The sequence below is a fragment of the Dasypus novemcinctus genome, chromosome 1, assembly GCF_030445035.2.
Source record: "Dasypus novemcinctus isolate mDasNov1 chromosome 1, mDasNov1.1.hap2, whole genome shotgun sequence".
Taxonomy (NCBI): Eukaryota; Metazoa; Chordata; class Mammalia; order Cingulata; family Dasypodidae; genus Dasypus; species Dasypus novemcinctus.
In genome coordinates, this window is record NC_080673.1 from 103,252,592 (window position 1) to 103,270,446 (window position 17,855).

The 17,855-nt window shown below is 43.6% G+C and overlaps 1 pseudogene; it reads left to right on the top strand.

Moving 5' to 3' along the window:
• The first annotated feature begins 9,581 nt into the window (after nucleotides 1-9,581).
• Nucleotides 9,582-17,855, top strand: part of LOC101429291 (alcohol dehydrogenase E chain-like) — an 80,820-nt pseudogene continuing 72,546 nt past the window's right edge.

Here is a 17,855-nt window from a genome sequence, read left to right on the forward strand (position 1 = left end):
AAGCCTCATTCCTGTTTGATTGTTATGCACTCGACTGCCTGGAAGGGGAAAGGTAAAGGGGATGAAAAGCAGGATCAAAATAAATACAGTAAAGTTCCCTCCCTGGGGTGTCAATTTGCATTCTGCCCAGGTTCTTTACTGTTCTAAATCTCTCTCTCTCTCTCTGTAAGACTGTAGAAATACTTTGGAATGTTTTAGAACTGTAAAATCATCTGAAGAAAGGAGGCTATGACTTGAAACAATAGACCGCTAATCACTTGATAGCCTTTTCAATGGTCTGGCTGGGAACTTCAGAGTTGTGAAACTACAAAGGGAAAAGATAAAAAAGGAAAGAAATGTCACTTTAAAATCTATGTTTGGCTTCTGTCAGTTGCTAATGCCTAAGAATTCACAGTAAAAAGGTAAAAAGGTAGTTTAAAATGAATCTTTAAGTGCCAATACTCTCTTGCTGGTCAATTAAATGCATAACTTGCAGATGAGAATTTGTTCCATTATTAAGAAAAAGCAGGACTTCAAAGAATTGTTATTAATAAAATTCTTGTAGCTTAATTAGTAAAGGTATCCAATTCACCTTAAGGTTTAAAAAATCAATAAAAACTGTAACTGAGTTAAGATAATTTATAAATGCATTTATATTATAAAACAGTGGAAAGATAATAACTGAAATTATAGCTGGGTGAATTTAGCCTGAAACTACTATTTAAGTGTAAATTCTAAACTAACCTTACCTTCATTTATGGTTACTTCAAACCTAGCCTCACCCCTTGCCTTTGCCTATGGTTATTTCATAACAGCTCCTGTCCTACTAGTTTTACTAACCCTGCTTTCTCTCATGAATCCATGTGTAAACTAAATTGCTGCCTGTTGGAATTCTTAGCCCTTGGGTTTAAATGACCACTGGAGTTTCATTATCTCCAAGGACTGGGGGGAATAAAAGGAGTCTCCTGCCTTGACTGTCAGTGTTCCTAAGAGTGGCAATTCATGAGAGAAACCAGTTTGTCTCCCTGAGGCTTCCAATAGCCTCAGTAAATATACATAAAATTAATCTTGTTGCTTATCAGAATTCTGCTAAATTCAAGGTAAAATATAAAGTTCTGAAACAAAAGAAAATTGTGTTAAAACATTGGGAACATTTTGGTTACAAGCCATTAGTTAAGAAATAAAAATTCTTGTGTAAAACTGCACGGTCATAGTGTAAAACTGCACAGTCATAGTGCAAATTAAGAAAAGTTTCAGGAGTCTTTGAAATGTTTTGCAGTCATGCTCATTTTGTAAAAAATGGAAGTTTTAAGTAACTAAAGTTATGTTTTTGTGTCAAACTATTCATATCTGCCTATTTGCTCAAATTGTTGAGGTTAAATCTGCAGTCATATAAGTAATATATATTTCTGGACCCCAAATTAAACTAAACAGTATATAAAATAATACAAATTACAAGTAACATCAATGAGTTGTGTTTCTGTGTCTAACTCTTTGTGTCTGCCCATTTGCTCAGTGTATGTCTTCATACATCAGAATGATAATATCAAATTAACAAGTGAAAATTCCTAAAAGAGCTCTATTCAAATTGCTAAAAATTAAATATGCAGTTATATATGTGAATAAATATTCTTGGAGCCCAAATTAAACTAAGCACAATGAAAAGGTCATATAAAAATCTGATTATAGTGATATAGCCTGTGCATTAAAACAAAATTATTTCCAAGAGTACCTAGTCTCCAAGATGGTCAAATAAGTAATTTAGGCCCTACAGTCTTTGAATGTTCAGAAGGGATGTGAGACTGAATGTGTATTCAGGGCTGCCTCCAGACGATGTGGAAGATATGCTAATCCAAACTGGCTTGGATGTGGAGAATATGTAACTCACCGGGAGGAAATAACCTATCTGATACTAAGATCTGAAGAACCTAACCAAAGGTCTGTTTACCATCACTGTTAGTCTTCCTAATCCTATATCCTCTGTATTAAAGGGTCTGTAAAAGGCTGTTCGGGGCTCGGTTTTTATTAGGACAAGAGTCGGCCGAGCCCGGCCGGTCGAAATAAACCAACTTCCTTCTCGGTACTCTCGTGTCCTGTCCTTCGAAACTGCGCCTATCCGAATTTCTCCACTACATTTCTGGCGAGCCAGCCAGGAGGGCACTGAGAAGGTCAGAGGCGGCAACAGTTGTTTGCCCCTACCGGACGTCTCCGGGGAGGCCGGGAGGGCCCGGGCAAAGCCCAGCCCTGGGCGCCTCTGGACACCCCATTTGAGTCCAGAAAGAGGTTGTGGTTTTCGCTGGAGCCCTTCCGGAGGAGCCGGGGACACCGGGAGGTTTGAGAGACCCTGAGAACGAAGCAAGGAGCTCCACACGTCGGATTGGTAAGACCCCCGGGGGCATAGTGCAGGGAAGGCCTAATTCTGAAATTAGGAGGGAGTCTGATCAACTCTCATAGAGGAGGCCCTAGTACTCCTGAGAATACAGGAGGAAGCCGTCTCCTCTCCAGGTCCGAGGAAAGGAAAGGAAAGGGGGGTGGTTGTGTGCGTGTGCTTGTGGCGACTGAGTGAGACGCGGAAAATTGCTTCTGCGGCGCGAGTGCGGAGTCCCGATCCGCGGTTCCGTGGCGACCTCATACGATCAAGGGCGGTCTGGGGGGTCCCTGCAAAGGGACCCTCTTCCATATCGGGGGCTTATACCGATCCGCTAAAGTTAAGAGGCGCCTGAAAGTTCCCGCGAGGGACGCGGCCGGAGATGGACGAAGCGAAAGGCTTGAGTGACTGTTGTACACCGCCAGCACAGGGTGGAAATGGGAAACACACACAGTAAAACCCCGTTAGGATGTATGCTAGAAAACTTCCCCCGTGCATTCCAGGGAGAGATGTACGGCATAAGGTTTCAGCCAGGAAAGCTTAGGATGCTTTGTGAGTTAGAATGGCCAACTTTTGGCATGGGCTGGCCCCAGGAGGGCACTTTGGATCCCCGGATCATCCGTAAAGTCCACGACGCAGTGACTGGAAATCCAGGGCATCCAGACCAATTCCCCTACATTGATGCTTGGGAAAACGCTGTGAGCCAAAACCCGCTTTGGTTAAGGAAGTGCATGACTAAGGAGGCTAGAATTTGCTTAATGCAGAAACCGAGGAGTGCCGTCCCAGGGACCAAACCAAACAATCACCGTGCAAAGGGCACTGAGAAAGTGCGTCCCAAGTCCAGTGCTAATCCGCCCGTTTTGAAAGGGCCAGATGAATTTGAATTTCCACCGCCTTATGCGATGACTCCCGCCCCTGCGGTACTAAGGAATGAAAATGAGCTAGTCTCCCTAAGCAGTGACCCACAGTCGTCATCCGCACAGGGAAGTGCGATATCCTCACCATCCCCGCCGCTGCTTTTGTCACCACCCCAGCCTCTGCTTTTGTCACCATCAGAGAGGGCACCTATATTATCCCCGCAGTTGCCTTTATCGCTATCTGCACCTGAGAGCCCTACGCCATCCCCACAGCAGCTTTTACCGTCTCCGCAATGGTCTTTGGCACCTTCGGCAAGGGAAAATGCAGACCAGCTGCTTTTACAGCCGGTTGCCTCTGGCAAAGCCGCTGCAGCGCTGCTGGTCAGTCAGGGAGGAGACGCTAAGAGATTACAGCTCAAACCACAGGGAGCCCCGGGGGCAGAGGGAGCAGGGGAAAAGGCTGCTTTCCAGTTCCCGCTCTGTGAAACCCGGGCCCCAATCTTTTACGATGCAGATGGCCAGGTTCAGGGAGGAAGCCAGACATTTATCTATCAGCCCTTTACAACAACAGATCTCTTTAACTGGAAAAGCCACACCCCACCATTTTCAGAGAAGCCTCAGGCCATGACAGACCTTTTCCAGTCCATCATACAGACCCACAGACCCACCTGGGCTGATTGTAAACAACTTATAATGACTTTATTGAACTTTGAGGAGAGAATGCGGGTCACACAGGGAGCGCTAGCCTGGCTTAGAGAGCACCCACCTGAGGGAACTTTGGACAGTGATCAATATGCCCGCTTGCAGTTCCCAGAAGAGGACCCCCTGTGGGATCCAAATAGCGCTGTCGGGCTCAACCGACTAGAGACATTCCATAGGGCATTAGTTGAAGGATTCAAGGCGGGGAGCCGCAAGGCAGTGAATATGGCAAAGACCAGTCAAATTCTACAGGCTCTAGATGAGAGTCCTGCTCAATTCTATGAGAGACTATGTGAGGCGTTCCGTGTATACACGCCCTTTAACCCAGATCCTCCTGAGAGCCAAACAATGGTAAATGCAGCATTTGTTGCTCAGTCACAGGCTGACATACGGAGAAAGCTGCAGAAATTAGATGGGTTTGCTGGAATGAATATCTCTCAGCTCATGGAAGTAGCTACTAAGGTTTATGTCAACCGTGATGAAGAAACAAAAAGGGAGGAAATTAGGAAGATGAGGAAAAAGGCAGATTTTCTGGCCGCAGCCATAGTGGAAAAGTCCATTCCTGTAACAAGGAAGGTAACTTGGCAAGCCCCAGCCCCAAGGAGAGGGAAAGGCCCACGTCTAGGGCGAAATCAGTGTGCATACTGCAAGGAGGATGGACATTGGAAGCGAGAGTGTCCTAGCTGGCCACTTGATCCGGCCGCCTCTGCAGCCAAAGCATTAGCCAGAAAGGCCAGTGGGGTATCACAACCCAAACGCTGGGACCGTAAAGGTTCAGAGAAGAAACCTGCAAATCAGATCATTGGGCTGGCAGGAATGGAGGACTCTGATAGAGATTATTAGGACAGACCGGGCTCCTATTCCCTTGGCCCCGAGGAGCCTATGGTCGGAGTTCAAATTGGGGGCCGCACCATACAGATGATGGTTGACACTGGGGCTCAACATTCTGTAATGACCAAGCCAGTTGGGCCTCTATCAAAAAGGCAAGCCACTATCGTAGTGTTGTGGAATTTAAGAGAAGTTCAATTATTTGAGTATAGAGAGGCCAGGACTCAGGAATGATTTTGAGAAGGAAAAATGGTTTATTGACGGCCGGCCGGACTCGGGAGCTTTCAGTTTGAATCCCGCCCTGAACAAGATTTTCAAACGTCTTTTATACAGAGAGGAAAGGCCAAATGGTCCCTTTGTTTCAGTTCTCAATAGGCTTCAATTAGCATATATCTTCCACATCTTAGGTAAGCTTTTAGCATGGACTCCAGACATTCTAGATAAGCCTTTAGCATATTTGGTTTTTGCATTTCCCCTAAATACTTAAATTTCCTGGGACTGGAGCTGCTGCTAGTCCCCAAGGGCAGGACTGCAGCCCCCCACCGTTCCACACCCACAAGTCAAACAACTTAGTTATCTCTGAAGAGACAAAGAGCCTTCCACCCATAGCCCACATCAGTAGGGGCAACTGGCAAAAGTGCCCAACGGCCTTTCCTTCAAGCCAGGACCTGCAACATTGGGGGAAGGGAAGTCACTCACGAATTCCTCTATCTTCCGGAGTGCCCAGTCCCCCTCCTGGGTTGAGACCTGCTGTCAAAACTACAGGCTCAAATTACCTTTAGTGCCACAGGGCAATCCACACTGATCTTGGGGCCACAAGACCCTCCGAAGGTAGCGCTAACCCTTCCTCTGCAGGAGGAATGGAGACTATTTTGCCTCAGTGAGACTGGCCAATCCATGGCCACACAGCTCCCCTTTGAAGATGTGCCTGAAGTATGGGCAGAGGGGAACCCGATGGGGATGGCACATGACATTCCTCCAGTTATTATTGAAATAAAGCCTACAGCCAGTCCAGTAAGCATAAGGCAGTATCCAGTTCCACGCGAAGCGCAAGAAAGGGTCCAGCTACATATTCAGAGATTGCTGAGTGAGGGCATATTGAAGTCGTGCCAGTCTCCATGGAACACCCCTCTCTTCCCAGTTAAAAAGCCAGATGGAGATTACCGCCCAGTCCAGGACTTACGAGCAGTTAATTTGGCAGTAGTAGCCCTTCACTCTGCAGTTTCAAATCCTTATACTCTGCTCAGCTTAATACCAGCATCGGCAATCTATTTCTCATGCCTAGATCTTAAGGATGCTTTCTTCTGCATTAGGGTAGCACAAGGAGTCAGCCGATTTTTGCCTTTACATGGGAAAATCCAAATTCAGGTGAAAGGCAGCAGCTGACATGGACGCGATTGCCTCAGGGATTTAAAAATGCACCCACTATTTTTGGACAAGCCCTGGCCAGTGATCTCAAATCCTTTAAGGCAGAAAGCCATAACTGTTTTCTTCTCCAGTATGTAGATGACCTCATTCTCGGAAGTTCCACCTATCAGGACTGTGCTAGTGGAACCCATGCTCTTTTAAAACATCTACAGCAGAAGGGCTATCGGGTGTCTAAGAAAAAGGCCCAAATCTGCCTACCTCAGGTCAAATACCTAGGTTACAAAATAACACAGGGGCGCCGTGAATTAGGACTTGAGAGAAAGGAAGCGATCTGTAGTCTTCCTGAGCCCAATTCTCGCCAGAAGCTGCGAGAGTTCCTTGGGGCAGCTGGATTCTGCCGCAATTGGATCCCCAATTTTGGGGTTCTCATGCGCCCTTTATATGAAGCCACAAAGGGGGGAGATAGGGATCCCCTGCTCTGGGAAAGCCCACAGAAAAATGCTTTCACTGCTCTCAAACAAGCTCTAATGGAAGCACCGAGTCTCGGACTTCCGGACCTCAGTAAGCCGTTCTACCTCTATGTTCACAACCACCAAAGCATAGCCGTAGGAGTACTCACTCAATACCTTGGTTCCTGGCAAAGACCTGTAGCGTATTTATCTAAACAACTGGACACTGTAGCCCAGGGATGGCCTTCATGTTTGCAAGCTGTAGCGGCTGCAGCCGTGCTTACAGTAGAAGCTATAAAATTGACTCTTGGGCAGCCTATTATTGTCCGGGTTCCACATGCAGTAGTCACAATCTTAGAAGCCAAAGGAACACATTGGCTTACTAACAGCCGCCTGGTTAAATATCAGACTCTATTATGTGAAAACCCATCCATCCAGCTGGAACTTGTAAAAACCCTAAATCCAGCCACCCTGCTACCCGTAGAGCCAGGGGTTCCAGCCCATAACTGCCTGGAAACATTGCAAGAAGTATATTCCAGCAGGCCAGACCTTCAAGACCAGCCATTGGCAAATCCTGACATGGAGTTTTTTACAGATGGGAGTAGCTTTATGCAGGGCAGCAATCGACGAGCAGGATACGCTGTAGTAACATCTGAGACCACAGTAGAGGCACAGCGCCTCCCAAATAACACATCAGCACAAAAAGCTGAACTCATTGCCCTCACCTGAGCCTTGCAACTTGCAGCCGGAGCCAAGGTTAACATCTACACAGACTCCAAATATGCCTTTCTTACCCTGCATGCGCATGGAGCCTTATATAAACAAAAGGGACTCATTAACTCGGGAGGCAAGAGCATTAAATACGGCACACAGGTTCTGGAGCTACTAGATGCAGTTTGGGAGCCTGCCAAAGTAGCTGTAATGCACTGTAAGGGACACCAGACAAGCCACAGCCCCATTGCCCAGGGAAATCGGAGGGCAGACGCTGAAGCAAAAAGAGTGGCACGGGAGGGATCCCTATCTGAAAACCTGGCCGCTGCTCTCATTCCTCAACCCCTTAATTATCAGAACACCCAGTATACACTGCCTGTTCTTGCCCCGCAGCCTCTGAGTCACCGAGAGCCACAATATACTCAAGCTGAGAGAGAGTGGATACTCTCTGAGGGCGGGACACAAGGGGAAAATGGATGGTGGACATTGCCTGATCACAGAATAGTTGTGCCACAAATATTAGCAGCAGCCGTAGTTCAAGACTACCATGAGAATACACACTTGGGAAAAACTCATCTTAAGGAAGTGTTAGAAAGATTCTTTTACATCCCAAGACTAGTCACTATCACCCGTGCTGTATGCCAATGATGTGTGACATGTGCAAAGAATAACCCTCGCCAGGGGCCCACAACAGCCCCAGGGGTCCAGAGAATTGGTAGTATGCCCCTCGAAGATCTAGTAGTTGATTTCACTGAAATGCCACGATCTGGAGGCTATAAATATCTCCTAGTCCTTGTTTGCACGTTTTCTGGCTGGGTGGAAGCCTTCCCCACTCGAACAGAAAAAGCTGAAGAAGTAGCCAAGGTTCTTCTTAGGGAAATTATTCCTCGCTATGGGCTACCGCTCTCAATTAGCTCTGACAATGGACCAGCCTTTGTCTCTGAAATCACTCAAAAGATTGCAAAGGCACTGCGCATCCAATGGAAACTGCACACCGCTTACCATCCTCAGAGCTCAGGAAAGGTAGAGCGAATGAATCATACAATGAAGACTTATATTGCCAAGATTTGCCAAGAAACTGGGCTAACATGGGTGCAAGTACTTCCAAGTGCTCTCCTCCAAATTCGAGCCAGCCCAAGCCGAAAACTAAGCCTAACTCCTTATGAAATCCTCTTTGGAGGCCTCCTCCCTTAATCAGAAATATAGAGGGGGATCTTAGAGAAAGAGGGAACTTATCAATAGCTCAGCAGATGATAAGCTTAGGAAAAACCCTACATAACCTGCATCGCTGGGTCCAAGAAAGGGCCCCCATTAGCTTAAGCAGCTCTGTTCACCCGTACAAGCCAGGAGATGCAGTCTGGGTCAAGGACTGGAAGTCAGCTCCACTAACTCCTCGATGGCGAGGGCCCTATCTTGTCATTTTATCCACCCCCACTGCAGTTAAGGTGGCTGAAATCATCCCGTGGATTCACCATAGCCGAGTCAAGCGAGCTGCCTCAGAGTCCTGGACCTGTGTTCCAGATACCCACAGCCCAACCAAACTCATCCTGCGAAAAAGGGGAACGCCGAGCCCTGCTCCAGTCACACCCCGGAAGCTGACTGGTCTACGCACAGCCGAAGATTAGGAATCAGGTTTAATCTGTTGCAATGCCCCTTTGCCTGTTTTTCCTACTTCTAGCCCTAAACCTCCCCTGGTCCCAGGTCGACGCCACAGAATGTGAGCCATGTGTTCAAAAGGTGCGTACAGGGGCCCATGTCAACACCACATTAATATATCATAGTCATTACACCTGTAAGGGCCAGGTAACCACCTGTCAGTTTCAGGGAACCTCCTATAGTGTCTGTAATGCATCTGGCCAAATAACCTGCTATGATCCTAGACCCCCAACAGTCTCCCGTAAATGGGAAATAAGAGTGCTTAATCGAAATGGGGAGTTGCTTTCCTCCACCCCAGTCATGAGTCAGAATGAACAAGTGTCCCTCCTATTTGATGCATGTCAGGTTATAGACTCTGGGACACCATGGAACACAAATTGTGGAGGGCTCGGCTGGGAGCGGAAGTATACTCATAGCAATAAGTACATGTGCGCTCCAGAGATGAGAAGTGCAGCCCAAGGGGGGAGCTTTTGGTGCAAATACATAGGTGCATACTACTGCCCTTACTGGTCTTGTGTCACCTGGGCCACCTGGAAAACAAACGTAGCTAAACAGACAGCTATCCTCACCAAGGGTATGGCCCCGGCTAACTGTCCACGTGGTCAATGTAACCCTTTAAATCTCACCATCCTTAACCCTGAATCCTGGCAGACTCAGGGAGTCCGAATGGGCCTCCGCATTGAAGATAAAGGAATAGACCCAGGAGCCTACATCTGGGTTGGGTATCGAGAATACCCACTCACAAGTAAAGCCCATTCTGTGTTCCACTCCTTTTATGAAGAAATGGAAAAGCCCTTTTCCATCCCACAAGCAGCAACAAACCTCTTTATAAGCCTGGCTGAAGTGGTGGGCACAGCCTTAAATGTCTCCTCATGTTATGTATGTGGCGGTACTAATATGGGAGACCAATGGCCATGGGAGACCAGGGAATACAATTACAGCCAACCATATAATGCAACTGGCCTCCCGGCTGTCCCCCGAGATAGTATGTGGCCCTTACAAACTTCTGTCATAGGAAAATATTGTGCTTCAAGGGCCTGCCTAAGCTCCTCTATAGCTGTTGGAAATCTAACATGTACAGGGGGAAAATTCCAAAATTATACCACAAATACAACAGAACCTTGGGGAACATGGAACGAATCAGACCTCGTTCTCATAAATCGTACTTTCCCCAATTTAATCACAGTGTGGAACTCCACTGCAAAGGGTCCCTTTACTGCCCCAAATGGTTTGTACTGGATTTGTGGGAAAGTTGCATTCCGAGAACTGCCACGAAACTGGTGTGGAACTTGTATGCTTGGTACAATAAAACCCTCCTTCTTCCTCATTCCCCTAACAGAAGGGAAAGAGCTAAGCCAGCCAGTGTATCAAAAGATAAAGGAAAAAAGGGCTGTCATTACCTGGGGAGGTGAAGAATGGCCCCCTGAGTGTATAATCCAATACTATGGGCCAGCAACTTGGGCAGAGGATGGCATGTGGGGTTACCGAACCCCTATCTATATGCTAAACCGAATCATCCGCCTACAAGCAGTGGTAGAAATAATAACTAATGAAACTGCCCATGCACTGAACTTACTAGCCCAAGAGCAAACTAAATTCAGGAATGCTATCTATCAAAACCGTCTTGCCCTAGACTATCTCTTGGCAGCTGAAGGAGGAGTTTGTGGAAAATTCAATTTCTCTAACTGCTGCCTTGAATTAGATAACACTGGAAAGGTTATTGATGAAATCACAAGCAATATAGTAAAAATTGCTCATGTCCCAGTGCAAACCTGGAATGGCTGGAATATAAATAACCCCTTTGGAAGCTGGCAGTCAATAGTAAACAATTTCAAGCTTCTATTGGGAATAGTTGCCCTCTTCATAGGAGCATGCACCATCCTTCCATGCCTCCTACCTTTCATCATAAGCAGAATGCGCACCCTAATAAATGGTGTAGTAAAAAGGCAAACAGCTGCCCATCTCATGGCTCTATATACATACCAGCCAGTCCAGAGGGACTCAGACAATAGTGATGCCGAAGTTTAATAACTTAAACTCGGCCTCAAAGGGGGGAATATGATATAGCCTGTGCATTAAAACAAAATTATTTCCAAGAGTACCTAGTCTCCAAGATGGTCAAATAAGTAATTTAGGCCCTACAGTCTTTGAATGTTCAGAAGGGATGTGAGACTGAATGTGTATTCAGGGCTGCCTCCAGACGATGTGGAAGATATGCTAATCCAAACTGGCTTGGATGTGGAGAATATGTAACTCACCGGGAGGAAATAACCTATCTGATACTAAGATCTGAAGAACCTAACCAAAGGTCTGTTTACCATCACTGTTAGTCTTCCTAATCCTATATCCTCTGTATTAAAGGGTCTGTAAAAGGCTGTTCGGGGCTCGGTTTTTATTAGGACAAGAGTCGGCCGAGCCCGGCCGGTCGAAATAAACCAACTTCCTTCTCGGTACTCTCGTGTCCTGTCCTTCGAAACCGCGCCTATCCGAATTTCTCCACTACAATAGGAACTACTGAAAAAGGGCCTCCTCTTTGCAAAAGCTTTGAAGGCAAGAGTAGGTGTGGCAGATTAAACCTATCTACTAGGCTAAGGAATTAAGAATCAGTTTGTCCTGTAATTTTTCAGTTTAAACCTTTTGTCGGTCATAAAATGTAAAAAAAACAAAAATTAGTTTAGTTTTCACATAAAGGAAGAAAATATTAATTAATGTAACCTGGCAGCCTACTGCCTCAGTCTCCCACTCTCGGGTTAAACAGCAACAAAGGAAACCAGCTTAAGCCAGTCCTATAGGCAATAAAATGATGCCCAAGAAAGAGATAAGTCAATACCAATTCAGCACTAAATTCCATTCCTTATTTGACAAAGGGGAGTAGGTAAAAACTAAAATGGTTGGAATGTGATAGAGGAAACAGTTAAATCACGAACTTTTGCTCAGGAAAGTTAGATCTTCTCAGATAAGCTGTAACTTCTAAAGCATCCAATCTATGAAAAAATAGAGGAAGAACTTGCGTTCTAAGCTTAGGGGTATAAATTGTGTCATTTTTCTTTGTTCGGGGCGCCAGCCATATTTTCTGGTTCTGCGCCTCTTCTTGTAAGATTGAGAATAAATTATTTTCTTCTCCACAATCGGGCAAGCCTTATTTTCTTCCAGAAAAAGATTTCTTTCCAACAAAATAAAGGTAATTTGTGGCTCTGTTGACAAATTTCAATAAGCAAAGAAAAGTCCATAAACACTATGGAGAGATCTTTCCTGGATTATGATTAAACAAATTAAATAATTGTGTAATGTGTTTTAAAACCTGGTAATCAGTATGCTTTTGAAAATTACTCATTTTCATAACTTAAACAAAAAAAAAGTTTTTAGCTTCCTGTAAAGATAAAAAGAGAACATTCCTTGCATAAACTATAATGGTTTCAATTTTATATAACTTGAGTGTAATCTCCCATAGTTAACTTATAAACTGAATTACATTATGTCCAAAATCTTTAGCGTAATGAAAATTTAAGCTCACATTAGTAAAATTAAACTAAAGAAAAAGATTGTAGATATGCTCTCTTAAAGAAATAAATTTCTTTGGTTAGTAATTATAATTTAATAAATTTATTTAAATGTAAGGAAACTAGTCAATGCGGTTGTAGTCAATTACAAAAAGTTTATAAAACATCTTCCAAACTGTAAAAACGTTTAAGTAGTTCTAGTTCTAGAAGTCATTGTTAACTAAAAACTTGAATTAGTATTGGTTGCAAAAAAATAACTTCGTGAAAATAAAACCTGTCTGAAGGCCACTGCAAGGTGCATATTTAAGTAAGTGGTGATAAAAAGTTATCTTGATTCTATTAGGAATCTTCTGTTTTCATTTTAACAATGAAAAATAGTTTTTTCCCTCTATTACTAAAGTAAAATACCTACTATTATCTTCATAGTAAAATTGTATAAGTAAATAGTCATTTGCTATATGATGTGTTGCATTAACTTGTTTAAAATATATATAAAAACAAAGAACAAACTTTAACATTGTCAAACTCTTTTGTGCATCCAAACCAGGCCTTGAATACATTATAGGTGTGTGAATGCCCCGGCCAGCGGGGCAGCAAACGGGGGCTCGTGGTTGCGTGGAGGAGAATGGTGAGACAGGAGACGCGAGGAATGACAGCGAGACAGGGTGAGGATCAAGCTGCAAATTTTATTGAGGGGAAGAAAGCATATATACTCTTGGGAAGGGGAGGGGTAATAGGCAGAGGTGGAAGTTAGGGATTGGTTATGGTTGCTACTGACGTGTAGGGTGGGTTTCAGTTTCCCTGCCTTGCGCCTGCGCACTGCTTTATCAGTCTGGGCAGTGGCGGGAAGACGGAGAACAAAGGCCTGAAAGGGAAAAAGAATAAGGAAGCGACAGGGCAGATTTGGATTCCGCCATGTTGTGGGACCTGACATATTGTGAGGAGCTAATTATGGTTTGCTCAAATGAGAGGGTTGGCTCTTCTCTGGCAGCCGTGCTACTGACTCTCGCTGAGTTCGGCATACATTCTATTTTATCGCTCCCAACATAGGTGGCCTTTCCATGTGAGTTATTGGCTAGGCTGGTCACTGACCCCTCAATTAAAAATATTTGCTATATCAGTCTCTGGTTCTGCTCCTGAAGTCGATGGAAACTACGTTGCAGTTTCAAGCTCCTGCAGCAGTCAATGATGACTCGGTACAGCCAAGTGTACAATGGATATCGCCTTCAGACTGGCACAGTTCCATAGTGCCAGAGAGCACTATGCACCAAGCTAGTAGAATACTGAAAAATCTCTTTAAGATCAAGGATGCTGCGACTTGCTCACTGCGTTGAAGAACATGCTAAGTGGAGCCATGATGCCAGGATACTGTAAGTGAAACTTAAACACAATTGGCATTATGGCCTGCTCTCATGGAGAGATAACATGTAAAGTATTACAAACCTGAACTTAAAACTAATAATTGCAACTCTGAATCCTTATGCATTAAGTAATACATTAGTTAATATTAAGTGCTGTACTTTTATCCTGTACTAAATATATGCCTAATAATTATAACATTATCTTTTCTATTTTGAGTCAAGTGCGAAAGTATATTAGACATGTTAGATTCCTAGTAAATTCATTTTCTAAACAGTTAATAAACATGTCTATAGAATAAGGTAACAGTCTCAGCCAGGCTCAGCCATCTTACTGTTCTACTGTACTCTACTGTGTAGCAAAAATGAGGCTTGCTTGCTAATAATGAGTCTCCTACTGAACAGTCAAAATTACCAGAAATTGTACAATTAAAACCAAAATGGAAAAAACCTTTATTCTGTAGTGCTGATCACTCCCACAGCTAAAAACTAAGAAAATTTCCAACTTGGTGTACTAATCCTGAATGAAACCAATTTGCCAAAGGGTACCAGTCCACCAGGAGCATCTGACAAAGCACATGAGTGCCAATCATTAAACAGCTTGAAATGTGTCTTCGAACAAAGCTAAGTATCTATTGCAATTTCTCTCTAAAAATAAATAACTTAGAAAAATATATATATATATATACTGTTCCCATCAGCTTTTAAAAAGGAGTGCCATCTTTATAAGCACCTAACCTTGTCTACCTCTATAATCCAATGTCCTCTTCTAAAACTGGGTATTCCAAAATTTTAATTAAGTTTGTTTCTTTCAGAACGAACATCTTATTAACCATATGAAAACTTCATCCAACTTCATACAGAAGGCCAGATCCATCTTCCTCCAGTTAAAATAGAGTTTTACATCTTGTTAGGCAATGACTACAGCCCATGGCAGCAGGAAGCAGTTACAGAAAAGAGATCATCTCCCTTCAGCACCCCTTTAAGATTAAAGGTGTAAACTCTTTAAGGGTAAAACAAAATTAATAGATGGATCTGGAGCCTAACTGAAAATCTACGTGGGTGCTGGAGGCCCTGGGATGACTTCAGGGGGGGCCCTGCCCCAGAATTCTACTGTCCAGAGTAAAAACTTATAAACTTTTGAGAACAGGCTCCTGGATGCTACACTGAAAATTGTTAAGTAAAGTAATCAATCAAAACAACAAACAGCGAGCCAACTCATAGCTCCAACAAAAATTATGCCAAAGCTTAGCAAGTTAAACTTTGGCATAAGGGGGGAATGATGTGGGCTATGGGTGGGAGGCTCTTCATCTCTTTGTGGATAACCTAAGCTGTCTATGACTTGTGGGTATGAGACGATAAGAGGCTGCAGTCCTGCCCTTGGTAACCATGGCAGCAACTCCAGTCCCAGGAAATGGTTTAACAATGAAAATCTATAAACTTCAAATATTCAGGGAAAATGCAGACTAAATGGGCTAGAGGCTTATCTGGAATGTGTGAAGCCCATGCTGGGGACTTACCTAGGATGTGGAAGATATATGCTAATTCAAGCCTATTGAGAACTGAGACAAAAGAACCATTTGGCCTTTCCTCTCTGTATAAAAGAGACTCAGCAGTCTTGTTCGGGGCTCGGGATTGAAACAGAAAGCTCCCGAGTCTGGCCGGCCGTCAATAAACCATTTTTCCTTCTCAAAATCATTCTGAGTCCTGGCCTTCCTATACGCAAATAATTGAACCTCTCTCAAATTCTACAACATTGCAACCCCACAAACTTCATGATGGGAAATGTCTGGGTTCAGGTAACAGTGATACCTAAATTCCATGCACAAGTTTTAGATTTTATTCTCTGGGCAATGGGAACTCAGTTAAATTTTGAGGTGGCAAATGGATGATGGGATCAGATTCCCACATTGGAATACACATTCGTATAGCACTGGGGACCGTACACTAAAGGTGAGAAGAACGGAAAGAGTAACAAGGTTTTAGCAATAATAGGCAAGAGAGAATTGAGCCTGAATTAGAGCAATGTTGATGGGGAAGAAGAACATCAGCTCTGTGATAAATTCTAATACACACACAAAATGTGACTCAGCATCAAGATTGTGTGGTACACAAGGTGGAGATGGGATTATCGACACTGATTCCAATGTTTGTCCTGACCACCGAGTGCAAATGACAGACCCAATCACCAGATGGACTCCAAACACCATCACATTTCTGTAGTGGATATGTTAATTTTTGCATTGAAATTAACAAGTTTCAAATGACCCTAGGATATTCAAATGAGTCATCTACATGAAGTCAGGAGCCCAGCGTATCTTTTGAGCAACTTATACATATTTGGGGTCAATTTTGATTTCGATAGTTTAGCATAGTGTAAATCCTCTTTTCCTTAGCATTGAACGTAAAAAATACTACAAGGGGTAGAGGACTTGGCCCAATGGATAGGGCATCTGCCTACCACATGGGAGGTCCTAAGTTCAAACCCGGGGCCTCCTTGACCCATGTGGTGCTGGCCCACGCACAGTGCTGATGCACGCAAGGAGTGCCATGCCGTGCCATGCAGGGGTGTCCCCCACGTAGGGGAGCCCCACGCGCAAGAAGTATGCCCCATAAGGAGAGCCACCCAGCGCGAAAGAAAGTACAGCCTGCCCAGGAATGGTGTCGCACAAACAGAGCTAATGCAACAAGATGACACAACAAAAAGAAACACAGATTCCTAGAGCCACTGATGAGGATAGACACGGTCACAGAAGAACATACAGCAAATGGACACAGAGAGCAGACAACTGGGGATGGGGAAGGGGAAATAAATAAATAAATAAATAAATAAATAAATAAATAAATAATAAAATGCCCATCTTTAAAAAAGAAAAGAAAAAATACTACAAGGTACAGAAGTGTGATTTATATTTTTGCAATCAAATACACTTGTGAGAGATCATGATGCAGAACTGATTTTGCCAAGAAGAGCTGGAAATGAAGCATCCATTCTGCTGAGGCAGATAACAGTGAGGGCAGTGAGATGTGGAGTCAGTAGCTGTCCTTGGAGCTCCCTGGTTGGTAGCCTACTCATCAATTCTGAGACACAGATCCTTGGAAATCCAGGTGCTAAAATTTTTCCTGAAGGCTCAGCTTAGAGTCTGTTTCATCAGTTCCTCAATGATTCTGTGAGTGACACACATCCCTCAGTAAATTCCTTTTGGGGAAATTAAGTTGGAGGAATCTGTGGTCTCTAATAATGAACTTTGACTATGACAAGGTGTTCACTAAATATCTTGGCATAGATAATACTACCCAAGGAGAGAATTTAGGATTTTAGGGGAATAATTCAGAAGAGAGGTCCCTGCAAGAGTGACCAAGGAAATACAAATAATTTGAGAGTTATGATGACAACCAAGAGAGATTAATGTCAAAAAAATTAACTTTCAAGTATTTACCAGAGGCAAGCATATAAAAGAAGTAACGTGGGGGACAAAAGCAATATACAGTGAATTTGTGTAAGTAAGTGATACTGGTGACCCTAGCAAGAACAATATCAATGGCAATTTCAGGTTGGAGTCCAGAGGGAAGTATATGGAAAATATTGTGTTTCTCTATTGGATTTACTTTCCCTTTAAATAGACTGAAATGATGCTGAGATTGCCACAATAGCCTAGAATATGATCTCATTGGTATAAACTAATTGTAATAAGCAAATTCATTGTTAGAATCTAAAATATAGGTTACCAGGGGATAAAATTGGGTTACAGAATGGGAAGTTGTACAGAATTTCTATTTGGGTTGACTGCATGTATTTGGAAATGGATACAGGTGATGGTTGTACATCACTGTGAGTATAATTAACAGTGCTGAATTATGTGTGAATGAAGATGAAAATAGAAGTTTAAGGTCATGTATGTTACTGTAAGGAAGTCTACAGGATTAAACATGGGACTGTGAAACATAGTGAACCCTGTGGTGGATGATGTCTGTGGTGAATATAAATATAGCAATGTTCTTTCATGAACTATGACAAGTGTACATCACTATTACAAGGTGTTTATAATAATACGGTAATTGAGAAAATACATCTAATGCAA